Source organism: Sus scrofa, chromosome 6 (assembly GCF_054392235.1).
Source record: "Sus scrofa isolate SSC_HxYL_T2T_F1_AM1 chromosome 6, Sscrofa_HxYL_maternal_Yorkshire_Landrace_v2.0, whole genome shotgun sequence".
Classification (NCBI taxonomy): Eukaryota; Metazoa; Chordata; class Mammalia; order Artiodactyla; family Suidae; genus Sus; species Sus scrofa.
This window is the reverse complement of record NC_139388.1, coordinates 75,506,081-75,527,369: the sequence shown is the minus strand read 5'-3', so window position 1 is coordinate 75,527,369 and position 21,289 is coordinate 75,506,081. Positions and strand designations below refer to the sequence as shown.

At 57.4% G+C, this 21,289-nt stretch overlaps 1 protein-coding gene across 2 annotated transcripts in view; it reads left to right on the top strand.

Annotated features, from left to right (window-relative positions):
• Positions 1-21,289, top strand: part of CASZ1 (castor zinc finger 1) — a 149,448-nt gene that overhangs the window by 29,334 nt on the left and 98,825 nt on the right. For both annotated transcript variants that reach the window (XM_084962742.1, XM_084962744.1), the window contains exon 2: positions 3,851-4,006. The gene's annotated coding sequence lies outside the window, so the exon portion shown is untranslated. The remainder of the gene's footprint in view (positions 1-3,850; positions 4,007-21,289) is intronic.

Below are 21,289 nucleotides of genomic sequence, written 5' to 3'. Positions count from 1 at the left end.
GTTGTCCTGTCCCCATAGGCCCTCCTGACTTATAGTGGCCCTCTCCTAGGGGGCCGTCTTGTCCTCCTCCCTTCACGGGACAGGTAGGTAGTGTTGGGTGGCTCGGCCCCTTCCTTCTCCAGGAGGTCGTGCCCACAGCTGGGACCCCGTTTACCAGGTAGATCCAGGGGTTCCTTCTGCTCACCAGGTGTGTCACCATAGGCCTCACCCACCTCCCTCCCCAGGATGAAGCGCCTAAGTCTGGCCCTTGCCTTTCCTCTGGTCATGATCTCTGAGTGCTGTCGGGTGGCCCTGGGGGATTGGAGAACCGAGGCTCAGGAGGGGAAGGAGCATTAGGTGTGGGTGGGTGCTGAGATCACAGTGGGGACGAAGGGGAACGTTCATGTCAGTTGGGCCTTGGAGCCCCTCAGCCTGCGTTCAGGCCTGGCTCCGGCACCCGCGAGCTGTGTGACCTTAGGCAGATCTCTTGGTATCTCTGTGCCTGCCCTCGCTAAGCTAGCCACAGGGATCATAACCCTTCCTCGCTGGTGTTGTCAGGATGCGACGAGATCATCCACATGGAGCATCCGGCGTGGTGCTTGGCGAACAGACGGCCTCCAGTTAATTCATATCATGACTTCTCACCTCTCCCCTGTGGGCAGATGGTGGGCCCCTCACTTCCGGCATGTTCCCTGGCACGTAGAAGGTGCTCAGTCAGTTCTCAACCGGCATCAGTTAGAGGAGCGTCAGGTGACCCAGCGTCTCCGTGAACCTGAACGTCATGAATTCATGGTGGTGATGGGGCCGTGGGGACGCGGGCCGGGGTTTAGGGACGCGAAGCAGAACGGAGCAGGGAACCAGCCCATGCGGGTTCCTGTCGGAGGAGCAGGATGACGCTGATTCTGACATGAAATCGGGGACTCGTTCACGTTCACACACACTTAGGCAGCCCACCATGGGCCAGCTGTTGTGCTAAACGCTGGCGACGCAAAGAGAATTAAGACCTGGTCTCTGCCCCCGAGGCGTTAAAGATCCAGTGGTGGAGACAGAGCTGCGAACAAATGGCTTTGGTCCCGGGTGGATTTAAATGCCACAGTGCAGGCCGCGGGAGCCGCAGCGGGGCCGCGGGGCCTGGAAGGGCGTTCTGGAAGGTCACCTCCGGGAGACTTGGAGGACGAGGGTGCTGGTGGTCAGAAGTGTTTCTGGAGCATTCTTAACGCTTTTCACGCCCCGCGTTGCTCCCGCACTTGTCTGCTAGGTAGGACGGAAGAAGGCATTATCTCCACGGGACCCGCAAGAGACGGGGCCCCGGGGAGACGACACGGCTTGTCCAGGTGCCCACAGTGAGTTAAGCCGCAGAACCATCCCTCAGAGCCGTGTCTTCTCGTTCTTGGCCCAGTGTTCTTTCTGTCCTTGCCTGTGGTTTCTCACCCCTCACCTCGAAGCTGCTGGCCAGAGGGCACCATCCTTTGGGCTCTGCACCTACGGACCAGATTCCTGCCCCTGCCCTGGCCCCGGGGCCTGTGCTGTGGGAGGGCCCTGTCCGTGGCAGGCCCCGGGGCCTGTGCCCTGGTTTGGGAAATGGGTCAGGCCACTTGGTTGGGGACAGTCCCGGAGCAGAGCCACTCCCTGGCCGGGCTGGAAGCTGGTGGGGATGGAAAGGATGGAGGAGGAGGGGGAGGGGGGCTCGGCCACACCCGTCTTCAGCTGCTCTTGCTGCCAAAGCTAACAAGGCCCTCCTGCCCTGGGAAGGCCCCTCCCTCAGCTGGTGGAGGCCAGACAAGGGCCGCTCCCCGACTCCCAGGGCCTGGGGCACCCTCTTCTCCTGTAACCGGAACCCCTTTCTGATCCAGGACATAAGACCCTGGTGTCATTCATGTTCACGGCGTGTGTGGTCAGACTCTGGCCCTTCCAGCTCCTCGCCAAGAATCAGGAGGAGCCTCACCCTCTGTTTCTCTTGCCCTTTTCTGGGCGCAAACGTGTTCCTTGAAGTGGGGCGAGTCAGCGCCCCCGTGTAAGCAGCTGGCTTTCAGGTGGGGCAGGGGTCGTTGTGATGGAGTGTCAGAATAGAGCGGCCCCCCCCCCGGCAGAAGCGGGTTCTGGGGAGGGGGTAGCTGTAGGCCATCCAAGGCACCCCTTCCTCCAGCCCAGAGGTGTTGGGTGGGTGGGCGGACTGCCCCGGCTTTGGGGGATTCTGGACCAACAGTCAGGGGAGTGTCAGAGCCCAGAGGAGTGAGTCTCCCAGTGGCCCTGAAGTTCCCATTAAAGTGTTTTTTCCTCTTTTTTAAAGAAAAAAATATTCCCAAACTGGAAAACAAAGGAAATCCACTTCCCCCAAATCACACGAAACTCACATTAGGGGCCTGGCGGGAATCCATGGAAACCAGGAAACCCGCTGTTAACCCTGTATAGTGCTGAAGGGTGGGGTGGGAGTGGGGTTGAGCCAAGGCCAGGACCACTGTCCCTGGCCCGCCTCGGTGCTGACTCCGGGGAGCTGGTCTCGGTGGCATTGCCCAGAGTGGAGGCAGGGGCGACGCTGATGCTGGAGGTTCTTGCCTTCAGAGCACCAGCTCCCCCCTTCCACTCATCGCCCAACCTTGGGAGGCAGGAGAGGAGGGGTTTGTGCGCTCCAGGGAGGCCCCAGGGGATCCGAGGGCTGGGCCAACTGGGAGAACCTGCCAGGCAGCTGCCCACACCATGCCACACTGTGGAGTCAGTGTCGAGCCTACTCACAGGCTGCAGGAATACACGGGCCAGGCACTGTGGATGCGGCCACCCCCCACCCCACCACCTCCGGCAGAGGGGGATGGAAAGGACCAGTATTTGAGCCACCACCCTCCCTGATGCCAGCCCCGTATGCAGGATGGGTGTGAGAGCAGACGGACAGCCCTCTCGAGGCTCCTGCCCCCCCACCCCAGGCTGGCACTCTAGGTCTGGGAGCTTGTGTCCCGAGGTTGGCGGCAGTGTGTTTGTGTTTGCACGCACAGGGGCTAAATTCTCTGAAAAGGCTGAAAATATTTACAGGTTTGAAGTTGAAATGCAAACAGGAAAAGCCCTTTAAAAAGTGAGTGTCGTGGATATTCAAAACAGGAATCACCATGGAAACACCACAATATTTGCTTAAATTGACACAAAGGTTGCCGGTAGCAGGGCACCAACTTTCTTTGGCCACGTTTTTTTGGCCCAACACCTATCACAAAGGAATCTCAGCAGCCCCCTTTTGGGGTGTGGGTGTGCACCCTCTTTTTTTTTTTTTTTTTTTAATAATGAGACGTTAAGGGCACCGGACCAGACCGGGGAGGGGGAAAGAGCAGACACCAAAGGCACCATCCTGGTAGCTCCAGAGACACCTGTTGATTCTGTTTTTAGAGACTCCCATAAGGCCACCAGGGGGTCACGGGAGCAGCTGGGAGCTGGCCGAGGGAAAGTCTGGGGGGAGCGGGAGGTTGGGGAGGCCAGGAGTTGGTTCAGCTGCGTGGGTCTAATGTGGTTTCCAGCGTCAGTTTGGTTCACATCGGGCTCACCTTTCACCCCAGGTGCCGAGTCGAGGTGGTGATCACTCCGTTGTTACCTGGGGTGGCACCCACTTGGCCCCTTTTTTGTTTCTTCCTGTTTGATTCTTTGATTAGATGCAACACCTGCATCGCAATTGGCTAATAATTGTGCAAAGGGTGCATGGTTTTCGGGTCAGGCCTGGCACACACCGCAGCGATGCATCTGCCTTGCCAGGCAAGGTCCCAGAATCGCTTGCCTCACTGGCTGGTTGCCATGCAAGGTATCCGAACCTCACCCTCTTCCGCTGTCCTCTCTGAGTAGCTTTGTGGGTCTCTGTTGTAGCCTAATAATCTGTTTTTTCTTCTCCTTTTTGTAGGCAGACAGACCTCACTGAGTGAAAGCAAAGATCCTCTCCGCCCCACCTGCCTTTGCTGCTGTCACGGCATTGACCCCGCCTGTAAGAAGGTGGTCCTGCAGCTCCCGTGGTGTGTGTTGGAATGGACTTCGGATCCCGGCTTCTTGGGATGCAAAGGTAGCTGCTCCCGATTCCTGAGATGTCGCTGGGAAATTTGGGTGGCCAGTTCGAGGAGTCCTTCTGGGGGGGTGGGGAGACTGTGTAGCCCTTTCTCAGTGGTGACAGCTTAGCAGCCCTAAGTGACAGTGAGACTAAGCAGGGTCGAGAGAAGAGCTGGGGCCTGGGAACTGGACATCCGCATGCTGGCCTTGGCTCTGCTGTCAGCTTGCCGCTTTCTCCCCTCTGGGCCTCCGTTTCCCTCCTCATAAAATAAAGAGGGTGGAAGGACTGACCTTGGAGAGTCCTCCCGGCATGACCCCTGTAGGACACTGAATGGTGCCAGCACCATGCAGGTACTCCAGGGGAGGCCTGTGCCCTGGAGCTACGTGTCGGGTCATTTCTCAATGTTGTATCTGGGAACGGTAGGTCTGGCCTGTCTGCGTGTCTGGCAGCTGCTGCTCTGCTCTGGGTTCTTGTGTGACTCTTGGGGCTCTCTCGGGGGTCCTTCAGCCCAGGCAGGACCCTCCTTAGAGAAGACCTAGGCTTGGAAGTAGCCCCTTGCTTAAGGCAGGTACCTATGCCAAGGATGGGAGTACATGGGGCACTGTCAGATGTTTACCTGCAGGTGTCAAATGTGGCAGTTCTTGAGGTGGAGGGTTGACACAGCAGATGGCTTATTCCTTTCTGATCATTAGTTGGTCTTCTCTTAAAGATCCAGGAGTTCCCGTCGTTGCGCAGTGGTTAACGAATCCGACTAGGAACCATGAGGTTGCGGGTTCGGTCCCTGCCCTTGCTCAGTGGGTTAATGATCTGGCGTTGCTGTGAGCTGTGGTGTAGGTTGCAGGCGCGGCTCGGATCCCGCGTTGCTGTGGCTCTGGCGTAGGCCGGTGGCTACAGCTCCGATTGGACCCCTAGCCTGGGAACCTCCATATGCCGTGGGAGCGGCCCAAAGAAATAGCAAAAAGACAAAAAAAAAAAAAAAAAAAAAAAAAAAGATCCAGAGGGAACCAGCCCAGTGGGACTGGGTGTTGGTAACGTTGGAGGACGATGGGGCTGAGGCTCAGGGCCTAGAAACGTGGCTGGAAGGGCAGGGCTGGGGGCTGCTCCTCCCGTGTGTGTGTGTGTGTGTGTGAGAGAGAGAGAGAGAGAGACAGAGAGAGAGAGAGAGGAACAGACTAGAGTTGGCAGCCCCAGCTCATCCACCTGTGTTCTCCTTCACCATGGGCACCAAGGGCAGGCGTGTCCTGCCCCTCCCTTCAGTGGCCAAGCGCTGCAGCTCTGGACTTCGAACTTGCAGAGAGGAAGCACTTGCCAAGATGGGTGACTTAGTGCCCACTGGGTCTGAGTAGTCCCCAAAGCTGCAGTCCTGGCCATGTGGGGCCATGCCACCTCAGGAACTAGCAGAAGCCCTGGGTAAGGCCTAGAGATTTGCAAATCAGATGTAAATGTGGCCTTTGGTTGTGGTGATGGAGCAACCACGTGGCTCAGACCCTTCTTCCTGGTGCCCGGAATGCGATCACCATCCAGGGATTGGTCCCTCCACATTGAAGATGTGCCACCGTTGTCCCTGATGGCGATGGGGCTGTGCTGACTGTTGGCTGGGCAGCCACCTGACTGGGTTGGCACTAGCACCTGTACATCTCTGTTCCTTCGTGGGCTCTTCTTGCCGAACTCTGTGTCCTCGACGATCACAGGTCTTAGGGTGGCAAGGCCATGTGTCTTCAAGCCTCTGGATGGTCTCCCTGGAATCCTGGACCCCGTGTGTGAGCAGGTTGCCAGAGTGCCTGGGGAGCCCCTTTCGAGGGGGGAAATGTTGGCTGGTTCTGTTCTCAGTGGCAGGTCTTTTGTTTTTTTATTCCCTCGGCAAAACATGCCCATTAGTTTTTCCCTTTCTGAAGTTTCCACTCACTGTTGACTCCCAGGGGCCGTGCCAGCTGAGATTTGCACCCGGCGTAGGGTACAGGCCCTACGAGTCCTCTGGGGCTCCCACATCCTGGCATTGGCCGTCTCGGGCTTGATAATGAAGCTAGGGAACTCGGAGAGCTCTGAGTGGTAATGTCATGGCCAAGCCCCTCCTCGCCCACCCTGCCCTTTCCAGGTACCACCTTTAGCCACAGGCTGGGGTCCTCTGTGGCAGGGGCGACCTGTGGTCTCAGAGGTGTTCTGCCTCGCCACACCAGAGTGTGGGCTTGGGGGCAAGTGTGGGCTTTGGCCTGGTCTGCAGGCCTGATCCTGTCTGGCTCAGATGCTCCCTATTTCTGGCTACACTGCAGAAGATCTGGTTATGTTTATTCAACAGTTCTGACAGGCCTGGTATCTTCCAATCACTAGGGTTAGGGTGACAAGACAGCCTGGTTCTCGTGGAGTTCTGGTTGGGTAAGCGGACAATAAACAAACCCATGAAAAACAACAGGGATAAACCATTAGTGTGGAATGGAAATAGGATGAGGCGGTGGGAAGTGACTGTGCAGTCAGAGGAGGCTCCTTTGAGGAGGTGACAACTGAGATGCAGGGACAGGAAGCAGACAGCCATCTGAAGAGCAGTGGACTATTTCAGCAAGAGAAAACTGGCCTAGAGGAGCTGAGCTTGAGAATCTCATTGTGTTTGGTGGACAGAGAGAGGCCCCAGTGCTGGAAAGTGGATGAGAGGGCCAGGGTCTGTAGGGCTTGGTGTGCCTGGGGAGTTGAGCTTTCTTCTTTGGGTGACAGGAAGCTGCTGGAGGGTTTTAAGCAGGGAGATGAAGTGATCAGATTTTTGTTTTAAATAGATGGCTGGGGCTGTCATGGGGAGAATGGATCGGGAGAGGCAAGGGCAGAAACCAGGAGGCTAGAGGGGAGGCTGCTGCAGCCGCTAGAGTGAGAGGCTGTGGCTGAGACGAAAGGGGGAAATGGAGGAAAGGGGGCAGAGTCTGTGTGTGTTTAAAGGGAGAGTGAGCTGGACTTGCAGAGACAAGACCCCAGGGTGACTTCTGTGTTCCAGGCCCGCTGATGTGGCCCTGCATCTACCCTGTCTCATGCCCCTTCCTGACAGTGCCAAGGACAACCCATGGCTTTCAGAGGTTAACATCTTATAGATTAGGGAAGAAACATCATCCTGGGCACTGTGCTGGTTAGTAAGACAGTTTGCTGGAGTGCATTAGGTGCCTCTCAGTCACACTGTGTAGTGAAGGCCCGAGATCTGCTTGTATCAGGCACCGATTTCAGCAGGGACTTCCCAGCTCATGGTCCTTTTGGACCTAAGAGTCTGCACCAAAGCCTGTTTTGTGTCTTTGCTGCACCGGTTCTGTGCCGGGTCTGAGATTGGGCCTAGAAGCTCATAAGGTTCCTCTCGGTGTGGCTTTAAATGTGATCTCCGTTCTCAAGGGCTGAGCTTCTGTACAGCTTCCCCCGTGTGCACAGGACCTCAGTTGATGGGCTTTGAGGGCTGAAAAATGGCTTTGTTTAAGACACCCTCATTTCTGGAGTTCCCGTTGTGGTGCAGTGGAAACGAATCCAACTAGGAACCATGAGCTTGTGGGTTCGATTCCTGGCTTTGCTCAGTGGGTTAAGGATCCGGTGTTGCCTTGAGCTATGGTGTAGGTTGCAGACGTGGCTCGGGTCCTGCGTGGCTGTGGCGTGGTGTAGGCCGGCAGCTGTAGCTGATTCGACCCCTAGCCTGGGAACCTCCATATGCCACAGGTGCATCCCTAAAAAGCAGAGGGAAAAAAAAAAGACACCCTCATTTCCATGAGGCAGCTTACCTGCCAGCCCCAGCTCACTGGCAGGGATCCCACCATCTTTCCACAGTCCACAGTGTGAATTGCCATAGGTACCTCACCAGACTTGACCTAGGCCATTGTCCCTTTTTCCAGGGTCCTGGTATCATCTGCTTGGGCCGGGATGGGGCAGGCAGCTCCAGCAGCGGTGCTGTAATAGCCAAGCCATCCCAACCCCCCTGAGTGGGCACGGCACAGCCCAGACAGCAACCAGGGGCCAGGCTGGAGCGAGCGTGACACTGTCACAGCTGGCTGCAGGGGCCCCAGTGAGTACTTGCCCATGCTGGCAACATATTCCCAGCCATATGGGCCGGCTCAGCCCTCGGAAAGCTCTGGAGGCCTGACCTCCAGGGGGAGTGACAGGAGGGAGCAGAAGGGCAGGCTGGCGACGACATCTTGCGGGGGGTGATGAGGGATGTCCCAGGCGTGCAGCTGGTGCCTCTGGCTCCGAGGGGGTGTCAGTCCGTCTTCCTGGGTGTGTCTGCCGGCATCAAAACGCTGGGCTGAGCCGGGGCGGGGGGGGGGGGGGGCGTCTGGGTGGGCAGGCCTGTGTGTCTGCGCATGTGTGGGAGGTTCCTCTGCCTTCTGCCTCCACGGCCTGCACTAGATCCATGGCCTTCAGTCGTAACTGGACTGGACAGTTCTAACTCTGTCCTCCAGGGCTTTGATCTGATGTGGGGCTGGCCGCTCCTGCACACATGGCTGGGTGGGGACACGGTTGCAGGATCAGGAGAGGGAGGTGCTGGCTGAGGGGTGCAGGGGCCCCATCCTCTGCTGTCCCCCACCCACAGGCAATGCTATGGATGAGTGAACTCCAAGGTCGCAGGCCCTTTGGGCTGAGCAGAGACGTGATGGAGAGATGGTTTGGGGAGAGTTATGGATCTTTCTGACTTCTAATCTGCGTGAGGATTCTGTCTGATGTTGCTGACGTCCCTGCCTTGGGCCTCCTTCCCCCGTTCTCCCCTGTGCCACCCCCTTCCTAGCAGGGTCCTAAGCCCCTGGGTTCTGCCAGGCCCAGACCCAAGGGGGAGAGGGCTTGGGAAAGGCTGGCAGCACCTGCCCTCCCTGGAGCTCCCCAGGCTGATGCGGTCGCACTAGAGGATGTGGTAGCCCGTGGCTTTGGCAGGGTTAAGGTCTTGGGGACGAGAGGAGGAACACTTTTGTCCTGCCTCCATCCTGTGACCTTGGAGCCTCTGCAGGGAGAACACGCTGGCGGAAGGGAGTCCTGGTGGCCGTGAATGCATTGCCTTCCCTTCCAGATCTTTAGGCTCCCCCTGGGGTTCTGTCTTCTCCCAGCTTCCCTGGCCTCTTGATGCTCGAATCCACTTGGTCCAGGTAAAAGTCCTTCCTCCCAGAGGACACCATACTAAGGCAGCCGCTTGGGGACACTTGGATGTCCGCCCACCTGGATGCCCCCCCCCCATCAGCTTCATGTTCTCCATCAAATCAGTTCCCAGGATGTTCCCGCCTTCTGCTCACCACCCATTTGGGCTTAGTGTCTTGGCCCTTCGGGAGCAGGAGCCTTTTCTGATCTTGAGCTTTCTTATGGTAGCCTGGGGTTGGGACCCCTGTGGCCAGGAAGGTTGAGAGGAGAGAAGGTGTAATTAATTACTAGTTTCTTCTCCAGAAATGCTAATCGGGAAAAGCAATTAAAAGCCACTTTTTTCCCTTAGTAATCTGTGTTGAGAGTTGGTAATGAAGTTTAGGGCCGTTGTGACTCAGTATTTCAGCTTCACCGACTCAAGTCAAAACAATCCAAGCCCAGGAGTCTGCTGGCAGCGGAGCTGGGCCCGGGCAGCAGCTGGGAGTCCTGGTGTCCCCACTCCTCCCGTCGTCCCACCCCTCGCTGTTCCTCCAGCAGAGAGAGTAACAACTCCAGCTGGTAGCCGAGGGTCGGGGTGGCATGGGGACGGGTCCCCTAGGACACCCCTTGCGAGTCCCAGAATCTGGAAATGCATCTTAGGGAGAATGCTAGGACCAGGTACAAGTGACACCCAGTGTAATGCAGACCTGGGGAAGGGTGGGATTGAATAGGGTTGTGGGGGGGAGACGGGGGTCTGGGGTGCCCACCAGGGTGGCTAGGGCTCAGCCACCCGAGACTCAGAGACAGAAGAGGTGGTGGTCCAGATCCTGACCTCTAACCTCTGATCATTCATTTTTTCATTTTCATTCATTCATCACACATGACCGATGCTCGATAACCCTACAAACTGCGGCAGCGAACAAACAAACAAGGCAAGAATTCCTGTCCTTGTGAAATTCTCATCTTAGTGGAGGGAGGCAGATGATAAGTGAAATCAAGACATAAAGTAGAGGGAGTTCCCGTTGTGGCTCAGTGGTAACGAACCCAACTAGGATCCATGAGGATGTGGGTTTGATCCCTGGCCTCGCTCCGTGGGTTAAGGATCCCTTGTTGCCGTCAGCTGCAGTGTAGGTTGCAGACACAGCTCGGATCTGATGTGGCTGTGGCTGTGGTGTAGGCCGACAGCTGCAGCTCCAATTTGACCCCTAGCCCGGGAACCTCCATATGCTGTGGGTGCGGCTCTAAAATTTCAATAAATCCATCATTAAGTAGATAAATAAAGTAGATGTTGGATGGCGACGTGTGTCCAGGAGAAAACTGAAGCAAGTTTGGAGAAGAGAACAAGGAAGCATGTGTGGCGGGGGAGGTGGGTGATGTCTTGTCCTTTTAGGTGTGGTGTCTGGGGAAGGTGTCATTGAGATGGTGACGTTTGGGTAAGGACAGAAGGAAGTGGGGGAACGAGCCACCCTAATTCAGATCTGGGAGAAGAGCGTTGCTGTTGGGGAACAGCAAGCGTGAGCTCCGGGCGAGTGGTCAGAGCCCCCGGCGTAGTGGACGACAGCAGGTGTGGCTGCACTTGGGGAGATGCCACGAGAGGTCAAGGGGGTCGGGCGGGGGGTGGGGGCCCAGGTCCTGCAAACCTTGGAGCCAGTGCGAGAACTCGGGCTTTTGCCCCCAGTGAAATAAGAAGCTTTTTGAGGAGTTCTGAGTGGCATGATCTGCTTAGGCACAAGCTCTTTATTAAAAAGCAAGACCCGCCGTCACCGGCTCCTCTCCCCACGGGCCCCTTTGCACCCAGACCCCAGGTGGGTCTGCGTGCACGCCCTCTGGGGCACTCCTTGGAGCAGGCGCCCTGCCCAGCCCCTGCCCCAGCTCGGGAGCAGTTCCGAATCGGGGTCTTGTCACTTTAAGCCGCCCCCCGCCCGGCTTCCCTGGCCTGCTTTATCTGAAGTCCAAGTGCACGTTGCTCCAGGACCGATCCGCTTTAGCTAATTAATAATCTGACAGGCGCCACCCAAGGGATTAGCCGCTGAGCTGAGCTCCACCAAGCCCCAGCAAATGAGCCCTGGACTCCTTGGGGACATGGAGGTGACTTTGGGGGGTGTGGGGAGAGGGGACCCCCCGCAGGGGAGCTGTGGCGCTGGGCAGTGCGACAGTGACCATTTAGGGGAGAGGGCAGGCAGGGGACAGTTGCGAACAGAGCCTCTTGAAAGGAGACCCTTGTCCCAAGACATCAGGGACCTCGGTGTCCCTCGCTGCCCCTTGCAGTCCTGCTCACCCGCCAGCAACCGTGCCCACCTGCCAGGTGTTACTAAGGAGTGGGATAGCATTGCCAGATTTAGCAAATAAAAATACAGTGAGATTTGAATTTTGGATAAACAGCAAATAATTTTTTTTACAAGTATGTTGCATGCAGTCTTTTGGACAATGACTAAAAAAGTATTTGCTGTTTATCTAAAATGCAAATTTTGCTGGTTGACTTGCATTTTCTCAGGCAGCCTTGAGCATGCAGGGCCAGGGGCAGCACCCTTGGGGGGCTGCTTGGGGAGTTGGCAAGCAGGGTAGGGCTGGGGCACCGTGACCTCCACTGCCGGGCACTGGGAGAGGAGGATAGAGCAAAGGTCAGCTCCGTGCCGGAACCTCCAACCTGTGTTTGGACCCCAGTGGCCCTTGGATGAATGGAGTCCAAGTTTCCTCCAAAGGCACCGGGGCCCCTGGGCCGGGGAGCGGGTCCTGGGGCTGCTTCCGCAGGTGAGGCTGCTGTCTGGGAAGAGCCTGGGGCCGCCCCTGAGGGCAAGGCCTGAAGTTGTTGGGGTCGCCTGGGTTGAGGTGGTCCCCCGCTATGGGCATCTGCCCTGAGCCCAGCGAGAGGCCGGACGGATGGGCTCAGAGCAGACTCAGCAGGTGGTCACCTCACCCAGGCGACCGCAGGAACATCACCGGCTGGGAGGCGGACACGCAGGTCAGGCACGAGGCCTGCTTGCCAGGCAGGGCCCCCTCATGTTGCAAGTCCCCTGGGCACTGACCAGAAATACCCATCGACCACCTCCCTGAGCCCACCCCGAAGGCTGCCGAGGAGCCCCTTGCTAGCTTCTCAGGGAGGGTGTGCCATCCAGTGGGGCCAGGTGGCCCGGGATGTCACTCCAGGGTGGGGATGGTTGGTCTTTATTAGAAACGGTGATGGGGTCCGCCCTGCTCCCTCTCATGACCCCTCTCACCCGGGCTCCATTCCCAGGGGTCAGAGAACTCCAGGCGGCCAAGGGGGCCTGCTGCCAGCTGGTGGGAGTCCAGCCTCCTGCAGCCAAGGGGCCCGATGCCAGGCGGGCACTGCCCCCGAGGTGGGAGCTCTTGCTCCCGTTCTGTTCTCTAGGAGTTAACAGCATCCTATGCGGGGAGGCCTCTTCTCCCCAGCCCAGGCTGCCTCCTCCCCGCTTTTCCCGGCACAGCCAGCTGGGGAGTCTTGTGGTGGGAGCAGAAGGGGGCTGAGGGTGCCGAGCCGGGGGGAACCTCTTCCGCTTCCCAAGCTCTCAGACTCTTCCCCAGCGTGCCCAGCGGTTTGGCCCTGTTTCGCGAGCCGTCTGCTGCCCGTGCTGCCTCTGACCGACATCGTTAGCGTGGGTATTTATATTTCATTAACGACATTAAGCCCAAATGGCATTAAAAGCAAGGCTGGTGATAAATAGCTTATTAATAAACAGGGAGTGCTCCGTGTTGCCTGGCCTCGCCCAGCCCTGCGTTAACCCTTGCTGCCCCAGATCTATGTGCTTCCCCCCAAAGATCATCCCCCCCCGCCCCCAATGGGCCCTAAAGAGCCAATCACAGCTCTGCGTTCTCCTGGCACCTTGGCAGTCGGTGCCTCTTGCGTCCCAGGCCGGCCACTTCTGGGTCGCTCTGGCTCACGAAATCTGGCCACATCCCTTGGGGCATCAGATCAAATCATCACTACCCTGTCCTCACTAGTTTTGATTCTGGGCATAAAAAATTCAGGAAATGTGGCTTTTCTGGGCTGTAAGCTCAGATCCTTCCATTACTTTGTAGTTCTATCTGAAAGGAGGCTCACAGACTATTTGGAAGCCAAAAGGGTGACACTTATGAAAATGATGACAACGCCGATAGCCACGATCCCAGCAAACATGACTTGAGCACAGCCTGGGAGCCCTCCTGCTAAGCACGCCACACGCACCAGATCCCAGCGACCCCAGGGATCGTTTAGCTCAGACTCATTTTTTAATTGGTTTTTTTTGGCTGTACCTGAGGCATGTGGAAGTGCCAGAGCCAGGGATTGAGCCCATACCACCACGGCAGTGACAACGGCAGGTCCTTAACCCACTGCGCCACCAGGGAGCTCCTGGGGCTCATTATTTAAAATTTTATGTATTTATTTATTTGCTTGAGAGTGATGTTTTATTTGGTGGACAAAACTGAGGACTTAAGCCCCGGAGGCAGCATCTCAAGTAGCCCTGAGAAAACTGCTCTGGGGAAGCGAGGGGGGAGCTAGGATCTATAGGAGTTTTGCACCAAAGGGCAGGTGGTAGGAATAAAAGATTACTGCTAATAACAGAAAATGAGACATCTCAAGTTCAGGAATTTAGCGCTTTTCTGCCTCTGGGAAGATGCAAAGGCCTGGGCTCCCTGAAGTCATTCCTTTGATATGCACCTCGTGCTCTGGGGCCAGTGTCCCAGACTCTGGGCTCATTTTTTAAGTGGGAAGAAGTGGGAAAACCAATACCCAGAAACACGAAGTAGGTTCACCAGTGAAAGCCCGCATCACACAGCTGCTGGCACCGGGGCACAGGCTGCCACGGTGCTGGGCCCCCGTCCCCATGCGGTCTTCCCCCAAAGCAGGCCCTGCAGCAGAGGGGCCTCCAGCCTTGCTGCCCTTCGAGCTCCGGGACTCGATACCCCTGCCTGGGTGAGTGGGCCTGCACAGGCTGGCCGCTTAGAGGGCACTGCCATGCACCTAGGACCCAGAGGGGCCAGTGGGGTGTCTGTGGTCCTGCAGAGGCCTCAGTGGACTTCTGCTTCTGGTTGGAGCAGCTTCTATGTCATGCCTCTTGAGCTGTATCAGCCAGAGTGTGTTTGTTGAGGGTTTTAAGTTAGTTTAAGTTTATTTGGAGTTTCTTGGATGTAGGGCTGTCTCTAAACACTTCCAGGAAATGGGGCAGACTCAGCCCTGGGTCCCCTCACACCCACCCACAGCTCCTTGGCCAAATTGTCTGAAGGCAAGAGGAGAAACTGGAGCCTGTCTGCACGTAGGCCCCTCTTCGATCTCTCAGTCCTGCAAACCTGAGCGGCCCCAGATGCGCAGGGATCCCCTTGTCTTCCCTGCCCATTAGGGGCTGCCTGGACCCAAGCCTGGCAGAAGTGGGGGCAGGGGCTCTCTCAGGAATTGGCAACATGGAAGGGAGAGGGGGAAGGGGAGCCTAGGTGAAAATGTTTCCGAGGGGAGGGTGGCAGCAGAGGGCGCGTCGCCGGGACCATCTGGTTGCGTCTGGTGGAGCACTTGGGGAAGATGGAGAGCTAATTAATTAGCAGGACGCCTGCTGCCTCTGCCAGGGGCCTGGGCTGCTCCTCCCAACTCCGTGCCAGGCTGGGGAGGAAGGTGGGGAGCAGTGACCATAGGGCTCCTCTTCCAGGAGAAATTCCACTTCTCAGCCTGGTGGATGGAAGCCTGGCCACCGCGCAGGGCACAGCAATCGGGAGGGGAGCCAGCAGGGAGGTGATGCTGGGGCTGTCGGGGAGGTCGGAGTCACACCTGCTTCTCCTTCTGGGAAGGCCTTCGAGCTTGTCCTGGGCCGTGCAGGCCCCGGCCAGCCCAGCATGGCATGATGGGTGGCTGGGCATGGGGTCAGGCGTGTTGCCTGCGTTACACTTGGCATGGGTTACACCAGGGACCAAAGAACCTGGGACGGGAGCAAAAGTGGGGGAAAGGTCAGCCAGGCCTGCCCCTACCTGGATCTAGTGGTCAGACAGGAAAATTAACAGAGAGAAAGTGACGATGGAGCGAGACAGACTTTGGAACCAGGCCACCCTGAGTTGCCATCAGGCCCACCGTCTTGTACAGGTGTGGTGGTCACGTCACCATGTTTAGCCTCGGTATCCGGCTCTGTGAAAGGGGCACAAAGCACCTTCTTTGCAAGGATATTGTCTCAAGTGCCTGGGACAGGGCCTGGGGCCCTGAGATGCTGCATGAGGGGCCGCTGCCACCCTTATTGCTGTCAGACCCCCTCCTGATCTCCGTCGCTAAAGTTCTATTTGAGAAACAGGAGAGAAACCAGGTAAAGAATACAGTGTGTGTGGCAGGGCATGGCCTGCCCCTTCTGGCTGGGAGGCTGGCCCACTCCGGGGGCTTCTGGAACGCGTCTTCCAGTGCTTGGCTCAGGCGGGGCAGGAGCAGAGGAGAGCCCGGGCGAGGGGAGCACAGCGTGCCCCACTCTCCGCTCGAGCCCGTCTCGGAAGGGGAGCCAAGTATGGGTGTGACGCCCCTGGTTCCAGGCGGCCGTGGGGAGCAGGAGGGGTGTCTGCAGCGTGGCTGCCCCGATGCCAACTGCGACGAGGCAGGGTCTCCCCTCCTCCACTCGAATGTGCCCTCTCGTAGTGGACTGGGCCTTGGTCGTGAGCACGCCTCGCCATCCTGCCACCTGCAGAGGCAGGGACCGGGAAGGCAGCTTCTGCTCCCTCCTTCACGCCGGCTGGGCCGTGTTCTATCCTCCTGGGCTCTTCCCTGGAGTCTGGGTAGAACGCCTCCCTTCTGCCGCTGGGACCTGGCCGTGTTGTCGTCGTAACATCAGCGGAGGCTGTTGCTTCTGGGTGCCGCTGGTCTTGGCCCTTAGCCAGCTCCCCCACCGTGGGATTTGATCAGCCCACCTGGTTGTTAAGGGACAACCAGCCTCTGCAGGCCCGCACCTTCCCCAACGCGGCTCTTCTTCCCAGCCCCACCCTTAGGCCAAGGCCAGAGGCAGGGCGCAGGCTTGGGAGGGGGTCATGGAGTGGCCAATGGCTCCTGGAGTGAAGGGTCTCTGTGCTTTCTTGCCTTGTTAGGCTGGCACAGCAGCTGGGGGCTTCCGTCTCTTGTCGCTTATCACCCAGAGGATCTCTGAGAACGCACCCCTGGTTGGGGTGGGGGAGAGTCCTTGTGGGGAGAAGCCTGCTTTGCGCACAGGATCTCAGAGCCACCCAACTCCATGAGGGCCGAGGGGAGGGCGCTGGGGTCAAGGCTGGAGGACAGTCCCAGGGAGCGGGAGACGTGCCCAGTGGGCAGACCGGGCAGTGGCCAAGGAACTGGGCCTTGTGGCTTGACGGGCAGGTCTTTGTGTGGCTCAAAGCCCACCCCAGATCCAAAGCTTTCTCCTTTCCCTGCTCCCTGACTCCAGCTCACCTTCCCCTGGCCCCGCGCTCCGTCCCCATTGCAACCGCCACCACTGCCACCGCCGCCGCCGCCACCGGGAGAGGGGAAGGGACCCAGGACCAGGGCTCGGGGCATGCACTGCTGTCCTGGCTCCGGCCTGCCTGTCCAGGGGCACGCTGGTGCCTGCCACAGGCAAGGGGAGCCTTCCTCTGAAGCCACTGGACCTGGGAGGGGGCTGCGTGCATATTCCTTCCTCCAGGAACCCTCGCCTACATTCATTTTCTTTTCACCACTATTTTTTCTGGGGGTCTAATTAAAGACTTGGAGCCATTTACAGCCTGTGGTTGGCTTTTTATTTGGGTCCTTGGCAATTACCTCCTGCCCTAAAATAAGTTTCGATAGAACAGGGGTAGGATTTGTCTTCCTAGCCAAGTTCTCAGCTTTAATTTTGCCGTGTGTGTGTGTGTGTGTGTGTGTGTGTGTGTGTGTGTGTGTGTGTGTGTGTGTGTGTGTGTGTGTGTGAAGATGTGTAGAAAGGACTTTCCTTTCTCCCTTTTCCAAATCCTGCCTCCTACTCCCTCTTCTCACTGTCCCCATCTCAAGTGTCCTGAGGCCAAGGCCAAGCCTGGACAGCAGGAACAGTATGTCCTCAGTGTCACCCGGCCTGGAGGCCACTCGGTGACAACAGGCAGGTCATCCCAGCGTCTTCACCTGTGAATGGGGCCAGCTGGGCTGGGCCCGCCCGAGGCTTCCCTGCCCTGCTGCTCTGGAAGGAGACCTCTTGCCACAGCAGAGTCGGTCATCCCTGGACTGGGGACACCGCCACCAACAGAAACAGGCCTTGCTCTCTCCTGCCTGCGGCGCAGCGCCTATTTCAGTAGGACAGTTAGTTAATCGTGTTCCCCCAGCTCTTCCCGCTTTACCCCTCCCGGTCGGCCTGGCCACCCTGAGAGCCGTGTGATCACCCCACTTTAAAGATGAGGCTCCCTGTAGCCAGAGATAATTAGTGGCTTTTCTGATATCACTTGGTTTGTAGGGGACAAAACCTTGGAAATCAAACCCGGGTCCTCTGATCCTCCGAAACCCACACCCAGGACCTGCTTCATAATTTGTGGGGCCCGGTGCGAAATGAAAATGCAGGGCCCCCTCAATCTTCAATTATTAAGAATTTTATGAGGGCAGCTGCAGGACGTTGACCTGGGCACATGTCCTTCGGGCTGTGGGGCCCTTGCCCGCCCAGAAGGCTGGACCTGCCCACGCCCCCTGGAATGGCCTTCACCTGTTTGCCTCTGCGCTCACCTGCATGGTGAGGGGTTACATCAGGGCCAGCTGGGCTCTGTGTCCCCGGCCACTGCGTCATTCTGCTGCAGATGGAGCCCTCTGGCTTGTCCCCATTCTGGCCTGTTCTGCCCAGCCCCCTACCCTGCCCTACCTTATGAGCAAGCACTTAGCTTGGCACGGCATGGGTTTTCCAAGATCCCTTGAGCCTCCTAGGGTCCCCCAGGCCTATTTAAGGTGCATCAGTCAAAGAGAGGACAAAGAGGGTTGGGCGAGAACTCCCTTCTGGGGCAGAGGATGAAGATTTGGGGGGACCGATCCTCACAGCCCCATTCAGGTGCCGTACAAGGTCTCTTTGCCAAGCTGAACCAGGTGGTGACCTGCCAAGGTATCCCGGTCAGGCAGGGCCCTGATTGCTGCCTTTGGGGTAGAAGGTCAGGCATCCTTGGGGCAAATCTGGAAACTTCCTAGCTGGTAGTTGGGGCCTTGGTGTGGCCACGGAATCTTGCGGGGTTCACAGAATTTTCCCAATCCTGGCTGGATTGATGGAGTGCATTGTTGGGCAGGTGTATACTGGTGTCTGCCTGCGTTCTGGTGAGGACAGAGCCCTCTGTGTGCCGAGCAGCTATTTAAGTGAGAGCTGTCAGGCTCTCGCTGGCTGCCCTGGAAGGAGCAGCCTCTGCTGCCCAGCTTGGGACCACGTACCTTGTCAGCACATGCCTTCCCAGCACCCTTTGTCTCTCCTGGGTACCAAAATCCCAGTGATAGCACCCCGCCCCCCCTTTCCACTTGCTTCTCATGAAACCTTCCTGATTCTGGACCTTGGGTGAACTTCAGGATGAAATGGGTCCTAAAAGCCACAGCAGCTGTTTTTATGGGGCGGGGTGGGGGGGGGATGACAACTCTGTCTAAATTGAGGGGACAGGATGGGGGTGGGAATCCCATAGGCGGAAGTTCTGAGGCGGTTTGATCATAGGAGAGAGTGCCCGAGTTTCCAAGGACTGATTAGATGGCATGCCAAGTGTATTAAATTTTGCAGACATTTTAACAGCAATATGCTAGATAGTTGGGTGTCCCCTGAGGCGGCTGGATTTTTTATATCCTTCACAGAAGGTCGGAACCCTCTTCTGCCTGCCGCCCCCCCACCCTGTGCTCCGTGCTTGCCTCTCTCTCTCCCTCCCTCCCTTCAACAATTTTCCTTGCTTCTTGCTCTCTGCTCATAGAGAAACTAAATGACACCTCTGGTCCCTGCCCGACAGAGGGCATATTCTGTCCCTCCCGCCCTCCCGTCAGGAGATGGGGAGCGGGGGGAGGCTCCAGGGCAGGAGGTGGGTTTGAATGGGGGGGGCTGATTTCTGGTTCTTCTCCCCTTTCCCTTTCCTCCCCCCATTTTGGAGATTGTCGTAAGACCTACTCCCTCCCTCCTTATTTTTATAGGGAAGAAAAAGGCAGGAAAAGAATCCATCTGGCATATGAATAATTGAAATGGCTCAACTCTGTTCCTGTTGCTGCTGTTTGTTCTCGGCTCCCCCGGCCCCCAGCCCATCCCCCTGAGTGCGGGTCTCTGAGCAGAGGAGGTGTGGGCCTTCGGAGAAGGTTCTCGGCAGAGGCCCAGGGCCCTCCTAATCTGGAGCTCCTTCTCTCCCTTGCATCCATAGGTCTGAGTGCGGGGTGTTCAGCGATGCGGTTGGCATCCTTCAAGTGTCCGTGTGGGCCGCCTGCCCCTGGCAAGAGTCTCCCCAAATGCCACTTTAACTAGAATGGTTCCTTTCGCCCTTGGCGTCAAAGGGACAGCTTCCCCTGACCTTGATTTCCCCCAGGGTCCCCCTGGGTTTTCTGGCTCCTGTCCAAACTCCTACCCCCGGCCCCCACCCCTCTGTCCTCAGCCACAGCAGCGCAGGGGCTCCTGCTTGGGGAACACCGGCCTCTGCAGTCCTCACTGCACTGCCTTAGCCCTTCCTCTGGGGGCTGGCACCTAGCTCAGAGGAGCCCCCCCCCCTCGTCCTGCCCAGCCAAGGGCTTTCGCCTTCTTCACTCTGTCTAACGTGGCCTTTGGGTCCGGAGCCGTGAAAGCCAGAGCCTTTTAACCTTCTTTCCACCGAGACAAGGTGGGGGAGAAAGCACCATGGCAGGAGGTTGGGGCAGGGGCCAAGATGGGATCCCCCCCGCACCCCGCTCACATCGCCAGTCTGTTCCCGTCCCAGAGGCGGGACCAGCTGCACACCAAGCCTCCGTGTCCGGGCCGCGAGTCCACTGTCTCTTTAAAACCATTTAGAGGCAAAACAAAAGAACTTTAGTGCATTAATTCTAGATGAAGATGCGTCTCCAGATGACAGGCTGATCCACATTATTCCCCGTAAGACGACTCCCCCCGCCCCTTCCGGCCCCCTCTGCCCAGCTCTTTGTCGTCACGCATGTGTGTGGAAGGCTGGCACAGGGCTTGCCGTCGTGTGCTTCCTGCTCAGAACGTCGGCACTTCTGTGGGCCTGCTCGGGACCTCAGGTTTGGGTCACATGTGAGGCCTTGACTTGGAGCCGTGGGTGCTGTGGTTGTAAAGTGCTGTGAGCACGTGTGTGCTTCCAAACTGCTGCGTGGCCACGGGGGGCGGGGGGCGGGCAGGGGGACATGAAAAGTGGTACAGGGGTCCCTTTCCCAGGAACTTTCTGGGTCGGGTCTCATAAAATGCCCCCGCAGAAAGAGGGGCGTGAGCAACACGGAAGATAATCCAGCTTTTTTTTTTTTTCTTTTCTGGGTTTGTTTAAAAAAAAAAAGCCAAAAAAACGACCCACGAAGCAAAAAATAATTCAGAGGAAATTCAAATCAGGTTTGTTAATATATAACTATATATGTGTGTGTATGTGTATATATATGTCGTTTATAAAGACTCCCACACATGTTATAAAAGCTGCAAAATGTCTGGCATTCCAAGGCCTGGTACGAATAATTAGATATTTATATCCAATAAAACTGGTTTGATGGGGAGATCATTTGCCTCCATGTGGATTCTCAGTTGAGGACGAGTTTCGGTGGTTGCGTTTGTTTTTTCCCTGACAATAAAGCCAGGCGGTTGGCACCAACAAGTGTATTTCCCATAAATATCTAAATCTCTTTTTTCCACCGTGGGCTCTGCTAGACGGGCCCCGTCATGCCAGCCCAGCTCTGCTCTCTGCTCCCGCCTGGCATTCTTGCTGGAGCAATGTGGGCGCCGCGAAGCCCCCTCCGGTTCCCCGGGCGCCTGCACGCCTCGTGCACACCCTCCATCCACACCCAGCCTTGGGACCAGCCCCCGCAGGTCTTCTCTCTTTTCTTTGCTCTTTTTTTGTTTCTCTGAACAGTTCCCTGGAATGGGGCTTCTGCCCTCATTCCTTAAAGCCCAACCTAAGTACTTTTCTGATTTCATTAGGCACCTGCTACCCCCAATTTTCAGCTTCTCTTCCTCGGCGCCCCCCCTTTCCTGACCTCCTGGCCGTTGCCGTCAGGGCCTCCAGCACAGTGTGGGGTGGCCCTGGGGAGCCAGTCTGCCTCCCTGCCCAGCTTGGGGAGACCCCCACCCTGATTTCTCTCCCATCTGTTGTGAACAGATGGAGCCAGAAGGAGCCATAGATGGCCGTGCCCTC